We start from the raw sequence: 8,198 nt of genomic DNA, 5'->3' as shown, positions 1-8,198 counted from the left end.
TGTTTTTTATGATGAGTTCGGCTAGGTAATTGATAATGGTACCTCAATACATGTTACACCGAAGAAGGAGTTCTTCACTTCTTATACTCCAGATAATTTGGAGTGCTTAAGATGGGTAATAATGGCTTGGTCAATGTGATTGGTGTAGGATATGTTTATCCTGAGATTAATATGGGAATGACGTTGCTACTCAAAGATGTTAGACATGCTCCAGTTGTTCATTTGAATTTGATTTCAGTTAAAAGACTTAATAATGAAGGATTTGTAAACATATTTGGTTTTGGACAATGCAAACTTACTAAAGATAACTTAGTGATGGCAAAAGAAAAAGGTACTTCAAGTTTGTATGTGATGCATGCATGATTGCAAAAGATAGTGTGAATGCGATTAAAAGTAAAGAAGTTTGCAACTTGTGACACAGAAGACTTGGTCATATTAGTGAAAAAAGACTTAATTGTTTAGCTCGAAAGAATGTTCTTTCCGGTTTGAAGAATGCGGAGTTAGAGAAATGTTCTCATTGCATGACTAGCAAACAAAGAAGATTATCCTTCAAGAAGTATCAACCTTCAAGAAAATCAGACTTCTTGGAATTGGTGCACTCTAATATTTGTAGTCCTTTGAAGGTATGCTCTTTTAATGGAGCTATTTATTTTATTACTTTTATTAATGATTATCTAAGAAAGCTTTGGACTTATACTTTGAAGACAAAGAACTAAACTTTGGAAAAGTTCAAACAATTCCAAGCTTTTGGTTGAGAGGCAAATAGGTAAAAAGTTTAAATGGTGGTGAGTATCGTGGACCATTTGATGAGTATTGCAAGTAGCAAGGGATTAGACATGAAACGACACCTCCTAAAATACCTCAGTTCAACGGTTTAGCAGAAAGAATGAATAGAATGTTGATTGAAAGAGTTAGGTGTATGCTTACTGGAGCTAAGCTACCTAAAGTCTTTTGTGCTGAAGCGCTACTTACAGCGGTTCATGTGATTAATTTGGATCCTATAATTGCTTTGGACAATGATGTTCTAGATCATGTTTGGTTGGAAAAAGATGTCTCGTATGATCACTTGAGAGTCTTTGGATGCAAAATATATGTTCATATTCCAAAGGATGAGAGGTCAAAGTTGGATGTGAAGACAAGAAAGTGTATTTTTATTGGGTATGATCAACATGAGTTTGGTTACAGGATTTATGATCCAGTTGAAAAGAAAGTTAGAAGAAGTCAAGATGTAGAACTTATTGAAGACCAGACCATTGAAGACATTAATAAGGTAGAGAAGAACCAATCACACGAGAGTAGTGACTTGACTGATGTAGATCCAGTTCAGCCACTTCCTTCACCAGAACTAGCAGAGAATTAAGATCAAGATCATATGCAGCAAAATGAGCCTTTGGTTCCTGATGATTAGGAGATGGGAGATCCGATTGATGCTCCAGTTGTTGATGATGTTAAAACTCAACCTGAGCTACCTAAAGATCCACCAGGTTTCCATCCTAGGAGGTCTATTAGAAAGCAATGACCTTCAACGAGGTCTCCTTCTAATGAGTATGTGACATTTACTGATGGGTATGTGACCTTGACTGATGGGGGAGAACCTAAATGTTATGAGGAAGTTATGGAAGGTGATGACAATAAAAGTTAGTTAGATACAATGCAAGATGAAATAAAATTTTTGCATGATAATCAAACATTTGATCTTATAAAGTTGTCAAAAAGAAATAAAATGTTGCAGAACAGGTGGATTTATAAGTTGAAGCATGAAGAAAATTTTCAATGTCCAAAGTATAAGACTAGATTAATGGTCAAGGATTATATGAAAAAAAAAGAGAGTTGACTTTAATAAAATCTTTGGTAATAGTATGTTTATAATCCTAACTAATAAACAATAATAATTTAAACAACAAAAATAACAACCACCAATTTAAAAAATAACAGCAATTTGGAGGTGTGCACTACTACTAGAGCATATATGAATTCATATTGATGTAGAATTGGATAGGTTGCATATTCATTGGAGAAAATCCTTGTGAGTGGGTTTACTTCTATTAACTATGCTTATATCATGTAATTAGTGGTTGGATTAATGAGTTGGATATAGATAGGATTGGAACAACAGGGAGGCGACTAAGTCTTTTTCTCTCTTTGGATATCAACTTGTGAGTCTCTATGTTTCAGCGGTGCTACTAGTTATTGTGTAGCAGAAGTCGATGACTTGGTCTCATTTTCACTAGTAGCAGTGAGTATGTTAGAGAATAGAGTCAAAGACTTTCTTCTTTATTTTACTCTTCTGTTACTCCAAGTGATAGGTATTTTTAGTTGGGTTATATTTTAAGCATTATGTAACTATTTTTTTTTAAATATTGACCCAGCTTTGGTGTTTTTGTTGGATATAACCTATTTTGTGTGTAATCTAAATTTGTGGGAAACATTATAAGAGGGTCGAAATTACCAACTCCATACATCAAGCCCAGATGAAAAGGGCAAATTGTAGCTGTTCTAAAAAATAAAAAAAGTTCATCGTGAGAGATGGAGGCCCAATTACAGGGTATTTTGGGGCATTCAAAGCAAAATAATAGGAGCTCCTGGGTGTGGGGGATTGTTGGGGGAATGGACAAGTGTCCACAACTGGTCTAGCCTGAAGGGGGACACATGCCTAGCTAGTTTAATCTCACTCCTTCACGGGTGAACTTGAGTAAATAGATTACCCCAAAGTAAAGTCATTTTCATTCTACTTCATTCAAAAAAAATTTACAAATAGGAAAAAAGGAAGAATGGCCTGCATGAATGGTGTTCTTAGTCCCAGGGTTAAAATTTGAAACTTAAAAGAGTAAAATAACAATGGTGGTTCATGATCTCACTAAACCTGAAGAATACATTGTGCGATTTTTAGATCATTCTATATATATAAGTTAATTTATTTAATATTAATTTTAATTAGTATTAGTGTTGATTGTATTAGTTAGTATTATTTAGAGACTACTAATATGTTAGAGTTTGTTAGTACGGTTTAAAAATGTAGTATAGTTAAGATATTAGTAAAGTAATTAGTGCTTTAATATTTATATATATGTTTTGAAATAACTAAAAATTGTTTGTTGTTAGTTAAAATGTTAGCATATGTAGAGTGAATTATTTTTGAAATATTTAAGGTTAATATAAAATTGATGTGATTAGTTAAAGTTTTAGATTTTGTGATATAATTTTTTTGTAATATATTTAGGTATAATAGAAATAGAAATAATATTAAAAGTTAAGTTGTATTAGAATGAAAATATTAAAAGTTATTATTAATATTTAAAAAAAAGTTTACGAATTTAGATGTGTGATTATATACTAGTAAATCATGATTCATGAATGTTGGGTTGTATAGGTTCATTTGGTTTTCATCTTATGATTTCAGTTAGGAAATGATCTTTTTGTGAACAAAGAAATATATAATTTTTTGACAGTTGGGCTTTGGATACTTAGGTTTATTTTAAGGAAATTTCTTGATAAAAAATAAAATTGAGTGAAAAAATAAATTGTTGTTTTGCAAAAAAAATGATAATTAAAATAGAAAACAATTTGCAAAAGTTTTTTAATAAGTTTAATTATAATTAAATTTGTTTCAGAATATTCTTTTTACATATGAAGCTACTGTATTCAAATGTTAACAAAAATAAATCATTCAAAGTATGAAGGAAAGAGTTATAATTTGTTTATTTTAAGTTGTATTTCCATTCCAAGTATGAAAAAAATTATGATATATGCTCTAAATTTAATTTTTATCGTAATTTTCTATTTGGTTATCAGGGTTTAAGATTATTGGAACCCAGGCATCCAAACGTGCCAGAACCCTGTGATCCAATTACTACTGAACTTTTGAAGGAGACTGGATTTGGACACACATCTCGCATTGGAAGAGTGCAAGGGCATTCGACAATGTTGACAACCTTGGTTGAAAGATGACATCCAAATATACACACCTTCCATCTTTTGACTGCTGAATGCACGATAACATTGGAGGATGTAGCAATGATTTTTGGCCTTCGGTCTGATGGCATGCCAATTTTAGGGTTAACGATAAGTAGTCAAAGCCTCCTAATGAATGAGTGCATGGATCAGTTTGGAAGTGCACCCACAAAAAAAGATTATCGGGGAAGTTTCATTAAGTTGATGTAGCTTAGGCGGTATAAAAATAGTATAGACATGATTGATGTTTTTGCTATACAAAGGTATGTAAAAGCTCACATTATGATGCTGTTTGGTACGACCCTATTCTGTGATAAATCTGGCACAGGAGTCCATTGAAAATTTTTGCTGTTGCTCTATGAATTCACCAGATAAGGGAATTTAGTTGGGATCGGCATGTCTTGCCCATCTGTATCGGTCACTGTCTCGAGCATCATGTTTTGATTGTAAAGACATAGATGGTCTGGTGCTTCTCCTCCAAATATGGGCTTGGGAGTGGATGCCCTTTCTAGCTCCGGTTCCTCGAACTCCACGGTTTCCACTAGCTTGTCGGTATGTGTTACTTTGTATAATGTGGTGCATAGTTTCTTAAATTGATGCTTTAATTTGACTCTTAAATCATTTTTCATAATGACTTAGTTACTTGAGTAATGAAATTTGTTTCGACAGGTGGGTTGATTGGATACTTCCGTCGAATGATTATAGAGTTTGGACAACACGACGGTTTAGGAAGTTATTGGATACAGTGGATGATGCTGTTAGGGTATAGATTCATATATTCATTTAGTTGTCATTTAATCTTTCTTTACAATGCTTAGCATCTGTTGAAATAAAATTTATTTTTTGCCGTGTTGTTGCAGTTTGTGTGGGATTTATACAATGAAGACAGGCTTCCTCCCCACCTGGTGCTGGCCGATATCCGTCTCGACGGATTATGTTGGAATGCAACGGTTTCTTTGATCTCATTTGAGTGCATGGAGTGGCATCCAACCGATAGGGAGACGAGACAGTTCGGTATACAACAAGGCATTCCAGGAGCCCCAAGAGATCTTGGTGGTGCGCATAACAATGTGTTGACCAGACCAAAAAATTTAAATTGGATTGTAGTACACGATAAGTGGATATCAATATGGCAGGATCGCATTGATCACCGACTTACTGATCTTAATGCAGTCGTTACTTATGATGCGTTTGAGTTTTATATGAGTTGGTACAGATGTCAATTTTCATATCACTTGCTATTGGCTGTAGTCAATACTCCTAGTGTCCAACCAGTGCATACACCACCACTATCACAAGCACATCCACAACAAGAAGTTCAACAGGGTCTTGATTTGTTGTCTTCCAACCAAGATGGTGAACAATAGTGGTTTATCCCTGAAGAGGATCAAGCCCCCATGAACCAAATTTGGAGGTTCCTTGATGATACAGATCAATCACATTGGGGCAGTTATCCAGGTCAAAGTGAAATTCTCCAACCTCAATATGATAGGCCATCTGAAGTGATTCCTGGCCGCATGTCTTTAGATTCGAGACTTGAGATCCCATCGATGTCTTGCCATTCTGGGGATCCATCTGGGCATCATTTCTCGTTTGACTCAGGTAAGAGTGGTCTCGGTCGAGGAGTTGAATTTGTTGGTCCCGTAGGTCCTAGTGGGAGCATACCTCATTTTGATCTTAACACAATTGCAGCAACAATTCAAGAGGAGGTCGAGGCAGAGGACGAGGAGCCAGAGGTAGATGCATTTATACGCACCGTAGTGAATGCACCCCGTGATAGGATAGATGATAGTGACGATGAGGATGCTGATGATGATGACAACAACACTCATGATGATGATGATGATGATAATGATGGGGTTGTTAAGGATGCATGTACACCTGCCACATGTAGTTTAAATTGTGTTTACTTTAACTCCATACAATTGAATCTACTAGTAAAGCTTTGTTGTGTTCTAGGTAGGATTTATCTTTAATTCACATTTAGGGAACTCTATATAGTTGTGATTATGGTTTTGTATCATTGTATAGGTGCTGGATGTGTTCGGGATAAGGGTTACGACTTACGGACTGATCCTCCGTGAAGAAGCCATAACCGATATACCCCGACAACAATCAAGAAGAATGTTGGTAGAAAGATTAAGAGTATGGCAAAGGCGGTGAAGAAGTAGTTTACCAAGTAGTATGGGTTTTGTTGTCATTGTGGTTTGTTTTATTCAGGACTTTGTTATTTTGTTTTATCGTGTTTGAAGACATGGACTATATTGAACTTTGTTATTATTGTAGTTTGTTTCTTCTAGGACTTTATTGTTATTTTTATTGTGTTTAAAGACATAGACTATATTGAACTTTGTTGTTATTGTGGTTTGTTTCGTTCAAGAGTTTGTTATTCTTTTATCGTCATTCATAGTAATAATTAGGCGTATGTGTCATTAGAGCTTGATTAGGTTTTTTTATAATGTTATTAAGCACATAAATTATTGTTCAAGGTTTCTACTATTAGCAAATGCTAGCTAGTATAAGTTTTTCTGTACTACATTTAATTTGTTAGATAATTTAAGAAACAAAAATGTTATCTATTGAAAAATCGTGTCCAATAGCTATATAAAAATTTTACTAGGAAAATATTTAATTCAAAAAATATGTAACGACCGTTACCATTTTTAATTAATGTTATTTTTATTTTATAATAAATTAGTTAAAATATTAGATCATATCTATTAAACTTTTGTTTTAAAATAATATTTTGTGCATTTAGATCTATTCAAATTCAATTCTGACTGATGTATACTCTTAGTTAAATCTACATAAAGCATTTACATGAAGCACTAAATTGGTGTGACTACATACATTATCACTTTAATCACTAACTACTTGGTCCATTGCCTCCTGTACTTGATCCACCCCTCTACTACGACTGTGACCCTCTGCACTACATAGCATGCACTGCCTAGGAGCATGCATTTTGCGCATGTCCATTACATTCAAGAATCGTGTGAGTTTTGGATGCCCTTTGCACACTCGTCTAAGGTTAGGATTAGGTATCATCCTTGGTCCTTCAACCACTGGCCATGTAGTTGGGTTTCCCAATGGCTTAAACCTGGTTCTATAGACCTTTCTGACCTCATCCATTCGATAAACCGCATTCACATAAACTTACCAGTCAAGACGCTGGTTCGCACAACATGCAAACACATGGCGACATGGAATTCAATCCACCTGAAAATCACCACAATCAAATTGTTGGCGGTGTCTATCGACTGCGTATTCCATATCGGATGGCATCTCGCGGACCTCGAACACCTCGTTCTACTTGTCAAACATACTAACCTGAATGTTTACGGATGCTCACTGGTTTGTTTCAAGTCGAATCATAGCAGCTTAAAAAAAAAACATGTCCAGCATTAATGCGTGCCTCGGTCTCGGCCCTCTTTCTGGTGAACAACTCATTGAGTATGTAAAAAGTGGCTCTAACAAGTACTGTCACTGGAAGATTGTGTGCCCCTTTCAAGACGCTATTGATACACTCAACTAGATTCGTGGTCATATGTCCCCATCTATGTCCACTATCAAATGCCAAAGCATACTGATGCCGAGGGGCCCTATCTAAGCACAGAGTATATACCTCACCGCAGTCATGTAGTCGTTGGTATCACGTATTAAGTTCATGCACTATCCTAGAATAGCCTGTTTCAAAAAACGACCGTTAGGCATTTACACACAATGAAAAACATTCAAAATTCTATAATGTTAAATTTTATTTACCTATGTTGACAATAAGCTTTTGCAAGTACAGTGCCTTGAACTTTCTCAAAACGTTTGTTGCTATGTGCCTAATACAATGCATGTGGATAGCTTTCGAAGGATCTTATGCTCCATTGCTACTGGCTATGGCTGAAGTAATGGGCTCATGACGATCAGAAATAAGACCCACACTATCCCGAGTCACAACATGTTGGTGCACAAAATTGTGATCTCAACTTCGCCAACAACTTGGTACGCACGATTGTAATCTCAACTCTTTTTCACAATTCTGCACAACTAACCAGCAAGTGCACTGGGTCGTCCAAGTAATACCTTACGTGAGTAAGGGTCGATCCCACGGAGATTGTCGGCTTGAAGCAAGCTATGGTCATCCTTGTAAATCTCAGTCAAGCAGATTCAAATGGTTATGAAGTTTTGATAATTAAAATATAAATAAAATATAAAATAGGATAGAGATACTTATGTAATTCATTGGTAGGAAT

The 8,198-nt window shown here is 35.3% G+C and overlaps 1 pseudogene; it reads left to right on the top strand.

Annotated features, from left to right (window-relative positions):
* Positions 1–1,411: 1,411 nt before the first annotated feature.
* On the top strand, positions 1,412–5,318 carry LOC148567007 (serine/threonine-protein phosphatase 7 long form homolog; annotated as a pseudogene).
* Positions 5,319–8,198: the final 2,880 nt, after the last annotated feature.

Source organism: Arachis ipaensis, chromosome B4 (assembly GCF_059453495.1).
Source record: "Arachis ipaensis isolate K30076 ecotype BB chromosome B4, ASM5945349v1, whole genome shotgun sequence".
Classification (NCBI taxonomy): Eukaryota; Viridiplantae; Streptophyta; class Magnoliopsida; order Fabales; family Fabaceae; genus Arachis; species Arachis ipaensis.
This window is presented reverse-complemented; position numbering and strand designations above follow the sequence as displayed.